Source organism: Ursus arctos, unplaced genomic scaffold (assembly GCF_023065955.2).
Source record: "Ursus arctos isolate Adak ecotype North America unplaced genomic scaffold, UrsArc2.0 scaffold_9, whole genome shotgun sequence".
NCBI lineage: Eukaryota > Metazoa > Chordata > Mammalia > Carnivora > Ursidae > Ursus > Ursus arctos.
Window position 1 is genome coordinate 45,653,334 of NW_026623111.1, and position 18,775 is coordinate 45,672,108.

Here is an 18,775-nt window from a genome sequence, read left to right on the forward strand (position 1 = left end):
TGTATAACCAAGCAGATGCTCCTAATTACAAATTTATTTTATCTATTTGTTGAAACAAGCTGACATAGTCTCTACTTAGAGACACTTCAATTTAAAATATGTATTTTAAACCAATAGAACTGCATAATTTTCTTTCTTTAAAAAATATATTTATCTGGATTTTCACTATTTTATGCTAAATTTCCAAAGTTTTCAGTAATATTTCAGAACAAGTCAAATAAAAGAAAGGTAACCTTTTCTGACTGAGGTCTAGGTAAATTGACAAGAAGAAAAAATTCTGTGAACTGAAGAACCTCAAACTCCAGGCTTTTCCTATCACATATGTGTGCTTGCTTCACACATGTCTTCCAGGTTTGAAATCTAGACCCATGTTCACATTTCACCAACCCAAGACAACAACTACAGCAAAACTTTCTCTCTCTCTCTTTAAAGGTTTTATTTATTTATTTATTTATTTATTTATTTATTTGAGAGAGAGAGAAAGAGAGAGAGCATAAGCAGGAGGAGAGGTAGGCAGAAGAAGAGGGAGAAGCAGGCTCCCCGCTGAGCAGGGAGTCCAACGTGGGGCTCGATCCCAGGACCCTGCTCCATCGCAGGACCCTGGAATCATGACCTGAGCCAAAGGCAGATGCTTAACCAACTGAGCAACCCAGGTGCCCCTATAGCAAAACTCTCTTGACCAAGTTTTCATGAATCTTGATTGAGGATTTAAGGAACACAAGGCAAATTTACTTTGCGCTCAGAATTCTTGTTCCTCAAAGTTTCTTCATGTATCCTGAGACTTCTCTGAATTTTAGGTCATATAGAGCATAGTTTTACAAAAACTCTGTTTTTAATCTTTTTTTTTCTTTTCCTTTTTTTGTCTTTCGTTTCATGAGCATACCAAAATAGTGACCCCTCAATTCTATTTCATTTTATTTTATTTTTTGTTTGTTTTTAGAAAATATGGAATACTTCATGAATTTGGGTGCCATCCTTACGCAGGGGTCATGCTAATAATCTTCTTTGTAGCCTTCCATTTTTAGTATACGTGCTGTCCAAGTGGGCACTCAATTTATTTCTTTTAATGAAAAGCATTGTGGTTTCAATTTGTTTGTTTTCCTTTACAGTTTGAGATCCTGCCTCTACCTACTCCCAGAGGCCATGGTCTTCGACCCTAACTAATGTCATAAAAACATTTTCCTTAATAAGAAAACTCTCCTTCACAAGAACTTTGGTGCTAGCTGTGCATACAATAATGCACTCACCGTTTGTTTCTTGATTCTGACCACTCTAACTCTGAAACCTTTGGGCAAGTTACTTAACTCAGAGTTAGCTTTCATGAAATAAATATTGAATAACAGCAACCTCAAAATGTTCCTGAGAAAATGAAGTGGAATAAGGAAGATTAAGCCTAATAGAATGAACGAACTTCATCAACAGTCATTTCCTTCCTGCTGATCTCCTGCAACCTTTCCTCATGCCTTTCTCCCAGCTATTAAAATCAATCGAGAGTGTTTCTTCCTCTTTAAAATAAATGTTACTCAGTACCAACAAAGCTTCCTGTTATTTAAAAATAACTTTTTCTTATCATCTTATTGCCTATTAGCTTCCACACCAGTCTGTGGATATGCCTGATTTCATATATAATGTAACCTATTCTCTAGGTATAAAAACATGAAAGTAAGGAGATTTCATTCATTCTATTTCTATCTTGTACTCCTAAACTCTTGAAAAAGAATCATACCCTCAAAGAACAATTTTAAGTTTCTCTGTTAAATTGACCATGTACAGCAATCATGCTATAGTGTTTGTGAAGCCTGTGAGATTTTATTTTTTTCACAAACAAAAATTATACTTTACAAAGGTACAAGAAAATGTCTTTGAAATAGTTAAAGTTAAAATAAAGCTACCTTATCAGGCACAAGATATTTCTTGGTTTGATTTTGGGTTTTAGAAAAATTTGTACAGATTATTATAATTAACACAATTATAATTATAATCAAAATAATTATTATGTTTGTTCTCTATAAATTTCAATGAAGTGATGGAATTTTTTAATCTTTATGCTTTGATTAAATGTATTTAGCTTTTTTTGTTCTCCCTACATGTATATTATTTTGAACTATTCAAAGTAATCCACAAGTTAAAAAGTCATGTGAATTAAAGATGCATATAGCAAGAAATCAGAAAAAGAAAACATGAAAGATATATTGTCAATAACATTCCACCCCTATTGTATTCCATGTGTTTGGAATTACAAAAGGTGTTTAGATACCTGTCAAATTATCCTGAAATATCTGCCAGGCTGAGGACAAGACCCCTTCTCATTGGTGTTCCACACCATTGCCGTCAGAGGAGGGAGATCGTCAGTACACGAGATGGGGAAATGATAAAAGAACACATGTGGACAATGTTCCTCACTTCTCTGGAAAAAAAAAAAAAAGAGAGAGAGAAAAAAAGTAATGGTGTGGCCTAGAGTTACGAAAAGGATGAAAAGTGGGCGGAAATTTTCTTTAAACATTTAGCATTGTGAATGCCTGCCGTACAGTTTATTTACCTTTAACCTTTAAGATATTAAACTAATAAAAAGGACATACTCCAACTTCAGACACAATTTTGCATCTCCGGATAGGACTTTGGGTCTTACCAATCAGAGAAAGTGAAATGATAGGTAAATACAAAACTGCAACAGATGTACCTTTTTTTTTTTTTTAAATTTATTGTTGTTAATGCTAACACTCACTTGCTCCCATGTTTGATTTGGCTTCCATTTGCCTCAGGTGACTCTGTACTTGCCTCACACTCTAGGGGCATATGTGATTCAGAAATGCTAATCAAAATGCTTAATTTCCCAGCCTGTATTTAATTTAGAGATGTGACCATGACCTAATTTGTTCCAATGAAATAGACTCTCTAAAGCTACTGGACTAACTTTTATTTATTTACATGTTTGCTCCTTTAGTATTGCTGAGAGGAATAATGTTCTCAAAGGAGAGTTACTTGTGAAAAAAAGGGAGCATGGCTTTGCTTCCAAAAGTAACGGATCAATGTTATGATTTTGTTTCTCTAGTTTTCTTCAGAGTCCATATTTCATCTCTTTCTGCCACAAATTCTCAAGGGCAATTGAATGAGCAAACCCTTAAGGGCTAATAGGAAGGGTTACTTGCACTGTGGCATGCAACATACAGGATTTCCTTGCATGGCTCACTCAAAACTGGCAAGTGAATTATGAAGTTACCAGAGATGACATCTTAGTGAAAGTAGATAGAAGATATATACAGTTTCCTTTAATTTTGAGAGAATATGAAAAAATGGCCCTAGAATACTAACATAGGATTTTATTAATGCAGCAGGTTTTTGTAATTTCAAATAATTTATCTTTAACCCTCTTTGTATGTGTGTGACTACCCAGACATTCAGAGTACCTGTCCATTTCTATGCTCCAGTTCTTATTTGCTCAGTATTATGAAAGCAGTGTAACAGTGTAATACTCTTTGAAATAGTTATATAGTCAAAGTCTACGTGAATAAATTTTGGACAATGCAAGACATACTTCAGATGAAAGCAAACTCCTTCTGAAGTTGATTGTTATCAGAGAAATAAAAGAAAAAATCAATTTTTTAGAAGAATAGAGGCATATCAGGTGCTAAGAACTAGATCATTTTGCTTTGGAATAACTGAACACTAGCTGCCAGGGACTGGAATAATTTGCTTAGTAGAAAATACCAATTCTGACACTATTGTTACGTCTGATAATTATTCTTCAATACCTTCAGTCTTGTACTGACGCTACTGGAGAATTAAACGGAAAATGCTGTAGGAATCGTTATCACTACATCTCTCACATTTTTGATGCTAGTTTAATTTTTGGAGTTTTCAAAGAAGCTATATTGTATTTTGTTTTGAGAAAAAAAATTTTACACAGGATGAAATGCACAGCTCTTACGCGTGCAACTGATGAGTTTTTGTAAATGTATATATCCAAGCAATCATCACTTAAAGTAAGATATAAAACTTTTCCACCTCCCAGCAATTTCCATCATTTCCTTCCACTTATATCCTTGAGCAACTCCCTAGCATTCTACTTCATGTCATAGAAAAACTTCTCGAGATCTGGGAATCCAAGGTCATTTTTTTAATGCCAGAGTGTTGTGACTCTTACCCCGATTCTCCAGATCTCCTTCATCTTCTCCTCCAATCCGACCTATACCATCATCACTTAGGAAAACTCTATTCTGATTTATCATCTGAAATTAGTGTTGCCTGCACTTAAAGAGGCAAATAATGTGACAGTGTATAGCTTTCAGGAAATACGTTGTTTTATAGAACAGATGTGCATTCTTCTAGTCTTTGCTCTGGAACCTGTGGCTATTTAGATATACGAGCTGGGTGCCTGTGCAATCTATTGATCAGAATAAGCTTCATAGTTGTCAAGTGATAAATGAAATTTGACCCTAGTTTACCTCGGGGTAAGGCCAAAATGCTCGTAAAGAAAGCTGTTGGTAATATTTCTGTCTCTGAATATACTATTTGAAATAAATATGGCAGTTCACTCAGGTTGAGTACAATAAAAAAGGAGTAGATATTATGTGGATAATATTTCTAAAAGAAGATATGATCATCATACAGAAACACTGGTACCTATTCATCACCTTCCTTCTACTAAATTATTCAGACATTTATTAACTTTGGTGCTGAGATTAAAGCATATATTTCAGTTAATTCAAGATTTGAGGAACAAGGAGTTAAGATGGCGGAGGAGTAGGGGACCCCGTTTTCAGCCGGTCCCCTGAGTCGAGCTGGATAGGTACCAGACCAGCCTAAATAACCACGGAATCAGCCTGAGACGCAGGATGATGCATCTGGATCTCTACAAATGAACATCTCCAGCGCTGAGTATTGAGGTACCAAGAGGGGAGCTGTAAACCGTTCATGGATATCGGAAGATAAACGGAAGGGGGAGGGAGCCGCCGTGTTTGGGCGCCGGGAAGCGGCAGCCACCTGCACGGGGGAGCGGGCGGACGCACAGAGGGCACCCGCGAGAGAGCGGACTGAGACCGGTGAGCCGTGAACGCGCGTGCCACCAGGCATCTCCCGGAACACCGGAATCCCGGTGTGCTCACGGGATCCAGACTAAGACCGGGAACTCCCGGAGCGCGCGCGGAGCGGCTGGCGGCTGGCGGGCCACCTGCACGGGGGAGCGGGCGGACTCGCGGTCGGCACCCGCGAAACAGCAGACTGAGACCCTGAACCGGGTGCGCGCGCCACCAGGCTTCTCACGAAACTCCGGAATCGAGGTGTGCTCACCGGGCATAGACTGAGACCGGGAGACCCGGGAGCGCGCGGGGCGGCCGGTGGCTGGCGGCATTAGAAACACAAAGGACAGAGACGGGGCGGCCGGTGGCTGGCGGCATTAGAAACACAAAGGACAGAGACGCGCCGGCCCTGGAAGTGAGGGCAGGGACGCCGGGTGTGGGGCACACATCCCGGGATGCCGCAGGGTTGAGCAGCACCAACAGTAACAGAGTTAAAGTGGCCAGAACATCAGTGGAGAACGGGCCGCAATCCCTCTGTTCTGCGACAATGCAGCCTCTGCTGCTCTGACCCTCAGAAGAGGCATAGCCGGCCGCCAGGGAAAGCCGCCAGAGAACAAAAGCCTGGAAATACCGGCTCAGAGAGTGCCCATCCCCATCCTCCCTCGCAGGGGTCACGGAGACTCTAACCAAACAGGGTGGCCTGAGTATCGGCGCGGCAGGCCCCTCCCCCAGAACACAGAAGGCAGGCTGAAAAATCAAGAAGCCCACAACCGGAGGCGCCTGGGTGGCGCCGTCATTGAGCGCCTGTCTTCGGCTTAGGGCGTGATCCCGGCGTTCCGGAAAGGAGTCCCTCATCGGGCTCCTCCGCTGGGAGCCTGCTTCTTCCTCTCTCACTCCCCTGCTTCTGTTTCGTTCTTGCTGACTGTCTGTCTCCCTCTCTCAGATAAGTAAATAAATAAAATCTTTAAAGAAGAAGCCCACATCTCTAAGATCCCTATAAAACAAGGGGCACGGCCTGGGACCCAGTCAATAATTTTGGGCTCTGGAAACCCCGCAACCTCTCTTCATCAGAATGACAAGAAGGAGAAGCCCCCCCCAGCAAAGAAAAGACAGTGAGTCAGTGGCCTCTGCCACAGAAGTAACGGATATGGATGTAACCAAATTATCAGAAATGGAATTCAGAGTAACAATGGTCAAGATAATGAGTAGACTTGAAAAAAGTATTCAGGAAAATATTACTGAGAATATAGAATCCCTAAGGGCGGAAATGAGAGCGAATTTGACAGAAATTAAAAATTCTATGAGCCAAATTTAGGCAAAACTAGAGGCTCTGACGGCCAGGGTCACGGAAGCGGAGGAAAGGGTTAGTGAATTGGAGGATGGGTTAATAGAGGAAAAAATAAAAATAGAAGATGGTCTTAAAAAAATCCACGCCCACGAATGTTGGCTACGGGAGATTACTGACTCAACGAAACGATCCAATGTTAGAATCATCGGCATCCCCGAGGGGGTGGAGAAAAACAGAGGTCTAGAAGAGATATTTGAACAAATTGTAGCTGAAAACTTCCCTAATCTAGCAAGGGAAACAAAAATTCGTGTCCAAGAGGCAGAGAGGACCCCTCCCAAGCTCAACCATGACAGACCTACACCACGTCACGTCATAGTGCAATTCGCAAATATGAGATCCAAGGAAACAGTATTGAAAGCGGCCAGGGCAAAGAAATTTCTCACGTACCAAGGCAAAGGCATCAGAATTACGTCAGACCTGTCTACACAGACCTGGAATGAGAGAAAGGGTTGGGGGAGCATTTTTAAAGCTCTTTCAGAGAAAAACATGCAGCCAAGGATCCTTTATCCAGCAAGGCTGTCATTCAGAATTGATGGAGAAATAAAGACATTTCAGAATCAACAGTCACTAGCCAATTTCGTAACCACGAAACCAGCCCTACAGGAGGTATTACGGGGGGTTCTATAAAAGTAAAAAGGCCCCAAGAGTGATACAAAACAGAAAGTCACAGCCAATACAAACAAAGACTTTACTGACAACATGGCAGAATTAAAAGCATATCTCTCAGTACTCAGCCTGAACATTAATGGTTTAAATTCTGGTTTCAAACGCCACAGGGTTGCAGATTGGATAAAAAGAAATGACCCATCCATTTGCTGTCTACAAGAGACTCATTTCGAACCCAAAGATGCATTCAGACTGAGAGTAAGGGGATGGAGTACCATCTTTCACGCAAATGGACCTCAAAAGAAAGCTGGGGTAGCAATTCTCATATCAGATAAATTGGATTTTAAACTACAGACTATAGTTAGAGATGCAGAAGGGCACTATATTATTCTTAAAGGAAGTATTCAACAAGTGGATATGACAATTATAAATATATATGCCCCCAACAGGGGAGCAGCAAGATACACAAGCCAACTCTTAACCAGAATAAAGAGACATATAGATAAAAATACATTAATAGTAGGGGACCTCAACACTCCACTCTCAGAAATAGACAGAACACCCTGGCAAAAACTAAGCAAAGAATCAAAGGCTTTGAATGCCATACTCGACGAGTTGGACCTCTTAGATATATATAGAACACTACACCCCAGAACCAAAGAATACTCATTCTATTCTAATGCCCATGGAACATTTTCAAGAATAGACCATGTTCTGGGACACAAAACAGGTCTCAGCCGATACCAAAAGATTGAAATTATCCCCTGCATATTCTCAGACCACAACGCTCTGAAATTGGAACTCAACCACAAGGAAAAATTTGGAAGAAACTCAAACACTTGGAGACTAAGAACCATCCTGCTCAGGAATGACTCGATAAACCAGGAAATCAAAAATCAAATTAAACAATTTATGGAGACCAATGAGAATGAAAATACAACAGTCCAAAACCTATGGGATACTGCAAAGGCAGTCCTAAGGGGGAAATACATAGCCATCCAAGCCTCACTCAAAAGAATAGAAAAATCTAAAATGCAGTTTTTATATTCTCACCTCAAGAAGCTGGAACAGCAACAGAGGGACAGGCCTAATCCACGCACAAGGAAGCAGTTGACCAAAATTAAAGCTGAAATCAATCAAGCAGAAACCAGAAGTACAGTAGAGCAGATCAACAGGACTAGAAGCTGGTTCTTGGAGAGAATCAATAAAATTGACAGACCACTGGCAAGACTTATCCAAAAGAAAAGAGAAAGGACCCAGATTATTAAAATTATGAATGAAAAAGGAGAGGTCATGACGAACACCATTGAAATTGGAAGGATTATTAGAAATTTTTATCAACAGCTATATGCCAATAAACTAAGCAATCTGGAAGAGATGGAATCCTTCCTGGAAACCTATAAACTACCAAGATTGAAAAAGGAAGAAATTGATTTCTTAAACAGGCCAATTAATTATGAAGAAATTGAGTCAGTGATAAACAACCTTCCAAATAACAAAACTCCAGGCCCGGACGGTTTTCCTGGGGAATTCTACCAAACATTCAAAGAAGAAATAATACCTATTCTCCTAAAGCTATTTCAAAAAATAGAAACAGAAGGAAAGCTACCAAACTCATTCTATGAGGCCAATATTACCTTGATCCCCAAACCAGGCAAAGACCCCCTCAAAAAGGAGAATTACAGACCGATTTCCCTAATGAATATGGACGCCAAAATCCTCAACAAGATACTTGCTAATAGAATCCAACAGTTCATTAAAAGGATTATCCACCACGATCAAGTGGGATTCATACCTGGGATGCAAGCGTGGTTCAATATTCGCAAATCAATCAGCGTGATACATCATATCAACAAGAAAAGACTCAAGAACCATATGATCCTCTCAATCGATGCCGAAAAAGCATTTGACAAAATACAGCATCCTTTCCTGATTAAAACCCTTCAGAGTGTAGGAATAGAAGGTACATTTCTCAATCTCATAAAAGCCATCTATGAAAAGCCTACTGCAAATATTATTCTCAATGGGGAAAAGCTGGAAGCCTTTCCCTTAAGATCAGGAACACGACAAGGATGCCCACTCTCGCCACTATTATTCAACATAGTACTAGAAGTCCTTGCAACAGCAATCAGACAACAAAAAGGGATCAAAGGTATTCAAATCGGCAAAGAAGAAGTCAAAATGTCTCTCTTCGCAGACGACATGATACTCTATATGGAAAACCCAAAAGAAGCCACTCCCAAACTATTAGAAGTTATAGAGCAATTCAGTAACGTGGCGGGATACAAAATCAATGCTCAGAAGTCAGTTGCATTTCTGTACACGAATAACGAGAACGAAGAAAGAGAAATCAGGGAATCCATCCCATTTACAATAGCACCAAAAACCATACGTTACCTTGGAATTAACTTAACCAGAGACGTAAAGGACCTTTATTCTAGAAACTATAAATCACTCTTAAAAGACATTGAGGAAGACATAAAAAGATGGAAAGATATTCCATGCTCATGGATCGGAAGAATTAACATAGTTAAAATGTCCATGCTACCCAGAGCAATCTACACTTTCAATGCTATCCCGATCAAAATACCGAGAACGTTTTTCAAAGAACTGGAACAAATAGTCCTTAAATTTGTATGGAACCAGAAAAGACCCCGAATCTCCAAGGAACTGTTGAAAAGGAAAAACAAAGCTGGGGGCATCACAATGCCGGATTTCGAGCTGTACTACAAAGCTGTGATCACAAAGACAGCATGGTACTGGCACAAAAACAGACACATAGACCAATGGAACAGAATAGAGAGCCCAGAAATGGACCCTCAGCTCTTTGGGCAACTAATATTTGATAAAGCAGGAAAAAACATCCGGTGGGAAAAAGACAGTCTCTTCAATAAATGGTGCTGGGAAAATTGGACAGCTACATGCAAAAGAATGAAACTTGACCACTATCTCACACCATACACAAAAATAAACTCCAAATGGATGAAAGACCTCGATGTGAGACAGGAATCCATCAAAATTCTAGAGGAGAACATAGGCAGCAACCTCTACGACATCGGCCAAAGCAAACTTTTTCATGACACATCCCCAAAGGCAAGAGAAACAAAAGATAAAATGAATTTATGGGACTTCATCAAGATTAAAAGTTTCTGCACATCCAAGGAAACAGTCAGAAAAACTAAGAGGCAGCCCACGGAACGGGAGAATATATTTGCAAATGACACTACAGATAAAGGACTGGTATCCAAGATCTACAAAGAACTTCTCAAACTCAATACACGAGAAACAAATAAACAAATCACAAAATGGGCAGAAGATATGAACAGACACTTTTCCAATGAAGACATACAAATGGCTAACAGACACATGAAAAAATGTTCAAAATCATTAGCCATCAAGGAAATTCAAATCAAAACCACACTGAGATACCACCTTACGCCAGTTAGAATGGCAAAAATAGACAAGGCAAGAAACAACAATTGTTGGAGAGGATGTGGAGAAAGGGGATCCCTCCTACATTGTTGGTGGGAATGCAAGTTGGTACAGCCACTCTGGAAAACCGTGTGGAGGTCCCTTAAAAAGTTAAAAATTGAGCTACCCTATGATCCAGCCATTGCACTACTGGGTGTTTACCCCAAAGATACAGACGTAGTGAAGAGAAGGGCCATATGCACCCCAATGTTCATAGCAGCAATGTCCACAATAGCTAAATCGTGGAAGGAGCCGAGATGCCCTGCAACAGATGAATGGATTAAGAAGTTGTGGTCCATATATACAATGGAATATTACTCAGCAATCAGAAAGAATGAGTTCTCAACATTTGCTACAACATGGACGGCACTGGAGGAGATAATGCTTAGTGAAATAAGTCAAGCAGAGAAAGACAACTATCATATGATTTCTCTCATCTATGGAACATAAGAACTAGAATGATCAGTAGGGGAAGAAAGGGATAAAGAAAGGGGGGGTAATCAGAAGGGGGAATGAAACATGAGAGACTATGGACTATGAGAAACAAACTGAGGGCTACAGAGGGGAGGGGGGTGGGGGAATGGGATAGACCGGTGATGGGTAGTAAGGAGGGCACATATTGCATGGTGCACTGGGTGTTATACACAACTAATGAATCATCGAGCCTTACATCGAAAACCGGGGATGTACTGTATGGTGACTAATATAATATAATAAAAAATCATTATTAATAAAAAAAAAAAAAAAGATTTGAGGAACAAAACTTTGCAAGGAGGACCCATTTGGAGGAAATCTGAGTATAGTGTTGAAATAACAATACAAATAAAAATTGATACAAAATGAATATACAGGGAATGTTATTTATTCAATTCAATGTCGAGGTTATTTATTCAACAAATATGTATTAAGTTTCTACTTATACACGTGGTTATTTGTTTAATGCTAATCTTGCATGTGGTGACACATAAAAATGTTATTGACACCTTAATTAGGATACAATATGCAATGTAGATAGAGACTGATGATCTGGAATACTTCTATCTCCTGTATGGAGGGCATAACCGCACCAAACATTCCATCTATTTCTTACACATTTTCCCGATCCCATGCAGTTAGGGCCAAATTACCACCCTAGTCAACGGGCTGTGGGCAGGAGTGACTTGTTTTGCTTTTAACCAAAGCTTGTAAGTCAGTGAGTGACGCTCCAGTTTGTTCCTCTCTGAATGATGCAACCCATTTCCTAGGATACATACGATCTGCAATATATATGCTCTATGATACATGACATATGCACAGTATGTGCCCATTCAACTCCTCTGCATGCTCAGCTGTGCTTGTCTCGCTTACACTTGTTATCAAGAACACTTCACAGAATAAAATTCCTATGTGAAAATCTCTGTCATAGAGTATGTGTCCTAGGGACCTGGACTAGAACAAGTCATTTCTGTGCACTGCGCACTCCTCCGACTTTATCAGACGCCGCTCTCCTTGGAGTCACAGTACCCAGTGACATCAATCTTTGAAAGGTTTCAATCTCTGGGGCTTGCCACATGTTTTCTGGTTTTGTGCCTGTGTTTTTTGCCCTAAATGCTTTCTCTTCTCTTCACATAGCTGAAGCATTTTCAACTTTCGGGATTCCCAGCGCTCTGCCCAAATGGCCTTGCTGACCATCTTGCACTTGCTAACAGTCCTAGCGGGCAGGATGCCCCTCTCTCCTGTTTACCCCATATCTCTAACACTACTTACTTCTGCTTTCTTATTTGGATTACATGTTTGCAATAAGTGAATTAATAATATACCTATTAAATAGCTTTTTTAATAAAACAATCTATATTGTTCAACAGAGGCAATTTAAGAGTGGAAATTCATAAAAATGTGATATTTTTTGGAAGAGTCATGTCATAATTAACAGACTGGTAATTTATTCAAACACTATTTTAAGAAAAAATTCTTTTTCTTTTTGACATGGATTTATCGTTAATTTTTTAGATGTCATAACGGCATTTGGGTTTTTGTTTCTGTTTCAAATGAGGTTTTATTTTTTACTCTTTATAATGTAATGAAACAACATATATGCATTAAAATAAAACATATGCATTTATTAATCAAACATTAAAAATAATATAGGGGGGTGTAATAATTATGGTGCATAGCCACTAAATTTCTTAATTGTGTCTATCCCAAATACTATGTCACCAATACCATACTGTTTCTCTGAAGGGCACATTTTCAAGATATTCATATTTTTTTTCATATAATTCCCTGCAATCTTACTTAAAGTTGAATTGTATGGTTACTAAATGTGATATTATGCGCACTGTTAACTAAGTGTTCTCTGCTGATGGTAATAGTTTTAACTGATAAATACTCTACTGATGCTGAGCTACTTGGTAAGCTCAGAGCATATTCTGTGAAATCAAAGATATTCTTAATTATAATATTTTTATATTTAAATGTGTAAATATTTCAATCTAATTATTTATTCTAATAAACATTTACTCTTGGCCTCCATTCAAATTACCTTTCTTCAAAAAGTGTTCTTATAAGAAAAATTTCATAAATCCATTTTCTCTATGACTATTTATATTTTGTTCAATGTAGATGCAGCAAAAAATAAGTCTTCTCATTTTTATTCAACTCCATCACAGAATACAAATTTATTCATTTAGAAATATGGACTCCTTTAAAATATATATTTTTTTTACTAGAAGTTGGGACATTCCAAATTGCAACTTGGTAATTTCAAGTTAAATCCCGTATACCCTTTGAGCTCTCTATTACATTTGTTAGCTCCCTTGCTTTTTACAGAGATACATTACAATGTCTGCCTGTTTGCAAGACTGTCAATAATTACATTTCCTTAAAAGCTTTGGAAGCTGAATTGTTCTTGAGTTGCATTTGCTGAAAACTTTGATTAAAGATTTCCAAATGTTTTTGTAAAAAATACAAGCAATATTCAGAGGATTCATTTACAAAAATTCAATACCACTGTTGAACACTTAGGTTGATTTATAAAGTAACTCTTCAAGTTGCAAAGAATGTCTTTTATGAAGTAATTCAGTCATTGTGTCTCCTTAATCTTCTCCAATCTGCAATTGTTCCCAGTCATTCCTTGTCTTTTATGATCCTTGAATTTTTGAAGATGATCAATAAATTATTTGTGAAATGTTGCTAAATTTGTATTTGTCTGATATTTTCTGATTTGGTTCAAGTTCTGCATTTTTGACAATACAACAGAAGTGATGGTATGTCCTTTTCAGTGCATGATATCAGGTGGTCCAAGATCTTGACATGTCTGTTACAAGTGATGTTAACCCTGATAGCTTTCCAAAGTTGTCCGCCAGGTTTCTCCACTATGAAGTCACTATTGATTCCTTTTTTAAAAAAGATTGTATTTATTTATTTGTCAGAGAGAGAGAGAGAGAGATCACAAGCAGGAGGAGCTGCAGGCAGAAGGAGAAGCAGGCTCCCCGTGAGCAAGGATCCCTGAAGCGGGGCTCCATCCCAGGACTCTGGGATCATGACCTAAGGGGAAGGCAGATGCTTAACCAACTGAGCCACCCAGCCATTTCCTCTATTATTCCCTTTATAATTAAAAATACCTTGGTAAAGAGGTGTTTAGACCATGCAGATACCCAGTTTTCAAACTTTGGTCACTGATTTACCATTCATCTATGGAGTGTGCCTGCAGTAATTATTATTATTTTTTAAAGATCTTATTCATTTATTTGAGAGAGAGAGAGAGAGAGCATGAGTCAGGGGACAGAGGGAGAGGGAGAAGCAGACTCCCCACTGAGCAGGGAGCCCAATGCAGGGCTGCATCCCAGACCTGGAGATCATGACGTGAGCCAAAGGCAGACCCTTAATTGACTGAGCTACCCAGATGCCCCAGCCTGCAATAATTATTAATCTAATGGTTGCTTAATAGTGATTTTATATTTGCTTCATTCCTTCAAAATTTGACTTCTTTTATAATGGAGAACTGTCCCTTCTCTCCCACATTTATTTATTATTCAATTATTATTTCATGTAAGTATGAAACTCATGGATATTTGTTTTATTCTATTGGTTGTAATTCAATACTACAGTTTATTTTGTTTCTTAAATTATTGCAGCTTGGCCTTTGGTAGTTTCTTCAGGTTGGCTCCTTTGTCCTTTTGAAATGATCTCACTCTTTTTGGAACACTGCTGTGTTTCTAGCACTTCAAAATATTTTTGCCTTACTCTGTATTTTTACTGTAGCAGCTCTGGAATCAAGTACTTCTGTAAGCAGCTCTGGTTCTTTTCACTGGGGAATGGTATTTAGAAACCATGATCTAGACCCTAGTTGTGTTCACTGCTACTAGGGTATCATTGGTTTGAGGACCTTTGAGTGGATTAAGCATAGAAATTGTGTGTGTGTGTGTGTGTGTGTGTGTGTGTATAGCATGTGTGTGTGTGTGTGTATATATATATATATATATATAATTATGTATATGTACATACAAACAAAACTGCATACACATGCATCCATACTAATCTATCAATATGTATAATATTTATGATATAGTACATGATATAATATATACCTATACCTAATATTTGTATATATTATTTAATATATTTGTGTCATACTGATACTTCTGATCTTATTTAGTATTATAGGAATTATTCTAGTCTCCTCCTTTTCGTTACTTATAATATAAATAATGAAATATATTATAAGTAATACTTATATTTGTTGTTTCTTTCTCCAACAGTGACAAACATAGTTCTCTTTATCTACAATACCCTATGTATTTACTCATCCTTATATGCACATAAAGTAGTTTCAGAATTGTTGCTGTATACCCTGCAGAAAGCCAATTTGCTAACTAGAGTATATAATATACCTTAATGAATTGTATTACATGTAAATATTTAGGGAGATTATGAATTTTTAAACACATCTGCTACCAAGAATTTCTAATAAGATATTATGTACCAGAACTTCAGAAGAAAGAGTATAGAGCAAGCTGGTATAAACGTAGACAGCTTGATGAATTTCTAGATTCAAACACAACTGTAAGGTATTATTTTAGAAGATGCCTAGTACATGTTCGATCACTTTCCTAAGAATACACACAGGTCATCACTTGCCTGAGCTATCAGGTTGGAAGCTGTCATTAATGTTCAATTTACCATGAGTGAAAAAAAAAAAAAAAACCACCAAAAACAACAACAACAACAAAAAAAAACAACCATAGCACAGGAAATGGATACCATTCAGTTTATACTTATTTGTTAAAGATCATATTTCAATTCATTTGTTTTGAGAAAAGTAATAGTACTAAATTGCAATATTCCTGAATGATAGTAACAAAAAATAACTGGCAAATCACTATTGCTTCTGTGGCTCACCCTCCTAAGAGTAATCATGGTGAAATATTTTGGTATTATAAATGGGAGAGTAAGACACGATACTACCAACAGGAAGAGTGAATCATTCCTCAAGCAGTTCAGTGTCTTACAAATACCTCCATTATAATTTTTAAAATCATTGCTATTCATGACATGGACATGCGACTGGAGAAAGAAATTAACATTTAATTCAATTGTATAATAGAATACTATAGATATATTACATGCTCAGAATAATGAAGCTCAGAATAATGAACAATGTCAACTTATCTTTCATCCTTCAAGTTTACCTTGTCTTCCACAAAGCGTTCTAAAGTTTGTTTTTAACAATCTACTTTCCATTTCAATTCAAATTTTCACAAGACAGAATCAGACACTAAAACATCTTTGGAATTACATCTTCATTGGTGTGTTTTCTCATATGAGAAATAAATCCCATAATGTTGCTAATATGAAATATTGGAAAATCAAAACATATTTTCTGTTCTATGTGATGAGATTATGTTTTAAAATATAAGGATTGACATGCTATACATACTATGAATTACAGTGTTAAAAGGCATCTGTCACACTTATCTTGATGAGCACCGAGAAACATATGGAGTTGTTGAATTGCTCTATTGTACACCTGAAACTAATACAACACTCTGTGTTAACTGCCTTGGCATTTTAAAAAAAGAGGCATCTTTCAATCTCTTTATATGTATATATTTTTAATATCAAAGAAAATTATGTCTAAATACATATTTGGGAATAGTGACAATAGAGGGCACATTTGCTTTACTGTTTCTTACAACCAGCTAAGAAATCAGAAATCTGGGTGGCTCAATTGGTTAAGTGTCTGCCTACAGGTCAGGTCATGATCCTGGGGTCCTGGGACCGAGCCCTGCATCAGGCTCCCTGCTCAGTGGGGAGACTGCTTCTCCCTCTCCTACTCCCCCTGCTTGTGCTCTCTTTCTGTCAAATAAATAAATAAAATCTTAAAAAAAAAAAAAAAAAGGAAAGGAAAGTAACTTTTAGGCCATTTTCTATTTCGGAATTTTATTTCAATAATAAAATAGTCCTAGGATTTCATCTGTAGTGGTTTGTGAGGCCCATCGAATTTACAAATATTGTGAAGAAAATCCACATTTTGTACACCTGCCCCCTGAAGCTGAAGAAGCTCTGTCTAGAAGGCTGCTTTGATGTTAGCAATTCACACTACATTCGTATGTGCAAGAGCAGCTACACAAGTTAGTCAACAGGAGAGACAACTAATTTATCCCTGTCTACAGTTGGAATGCTAGGATAATGCTAATTTAGATAATTTGGGTTCAAAATAGAGCCCAAAAATAGATAAGCAATTCTCCCAATTGCTGACATATATAGTGATAACATCACCAATCCACAAGCCAGTTAATGAGAATAACGAAAAGGGCTAGATATATATTTTTAAACAATTTAATAGCTATCGAATTACACAGTGTCTCATGAAAAATGAGCTATGTTTTAAAAATATTACCTTTTTATATTTACATGAGATTGATATCTAGAGTGAATATATCAGATTGATAGACAGAGAGGTATGTAGAAAATAACATGTTATCACTTCTCTTTATGTCTCCCAGATTCAAAAACATTAATAATGAATTTCCATTTTTGTGACTGTAAAAAACTGGTTTAAAAAAAGAATAATTTCTCTTGGGAAAAAATTATCTTTGAAAAATGTGTCTTCATTCAACTTTACGCTGAGAGCAGAGATAAACAATTTTTACAATATCTCACTTATTCTCACAAGAACTCCTTGAAATAGATAGTCATCCTCATGCTACAGATGAAGAAATTAGTATAAGTGAAATTAAGTAATTTCTGTAGGGTCCCACAGCTATCAGATCGTGGAAATGGAACTACAACTAAGTGGTCTGTCAGTTCCCAGAGCCAGAGTTTTTATACATCATGCTGAGTGTATGAGACATCCTACCCAGCACCCCTGTCCTCACACCCTCCTGCTCAAATATCCATTTTCATACACGTTAGGTTTAGTTTAAAATATCGTAAATGATTATATTGTATTTTTCAGAAAATAAATTAGGATATGAAAACAAGTGATTGAAAGCCGGGGAGAAGTTAAAATTCTTTGATTAAATAGTATCACTCAAACATAAGGTATCCTGGAAGTTCCTATTTCTTGCATATCTAGGACAAGCCTTGGACAATACCATGCTTTTGAAAACAACATCTATTTCTGGAGGCAGTGCTGCTCTGTCGAGTGGTACTGATGTGGAGGAGGGAACCCTGTGCCATGGAATGAGGGTAGGGGCATCTGGTAACCTACTAAATATAAATTATAGATGATAAAACTATGTGAACATCTGAAATAGATGAATAGCCTAAAAATATTACATTGCACTAAATATAATTCACAATACCACAAACCCCAAACTATGAGGAAGTTGATAGTAGATAAACCATGCATGAAATGCCATTTAAAATTTATTTAAGTAAATGTATTAAAATAAATCTGTAGGCTTTTAATATTATATTTTGGTGAATATAGCTACTTGTATTATCCTTGAGAGTAACAAATTTAGATACTGTCATAATTCTGGAGACTTTAAAGATATAGCATCTAAAAATGGTATATAATCTTTTCTCTGAGTGAAGGATAAACATTATTTAGTCTTCAATTTAAAGTAATAGTGTAACTTAAAATAGTCTCATACTTCTATTCCTCTCGCATATTTTTGTGTCTATTGGTTTTTAATCCCCCACAAAAGTATTTGTTGGCACAGAATTACAAAATGAGTTGTGAAAATAATACTAATGAGGTTATATAAACTTTTGTTTTAAGGGCAACAGAGTAGTCATGTAGCAGATTGTTTCTGATCTATGATTGCTGGTGCATAAGCTTCTTCTTGAAATCTGTTTGCTGTCATGATTCGTAAAGAGAACTCTTAAATGGCTATTTAACGGA

The 18,775-nt window shown here is 37.4% G+C and overlaps 1 non-coding gene across 1 annotated transcript; it reads right to left on the reverse strand.

Moving 5' to 3' along the window:
* Positions 1–939: 939 nt before the first annotated feature.
* On the reverse strand, positions 940–1,049 carry LOC113262571 (U6 spliceosomal RNA). Its single transcript, XR_003318854.1, has one exon. It is a non-coding gene; the product is annotated as a U6 spliceosomal RNA (small nuclear RNA).
* Between the last annotated feature and the right edge of the window lie 17,726 nt (positions 1,050–18,775).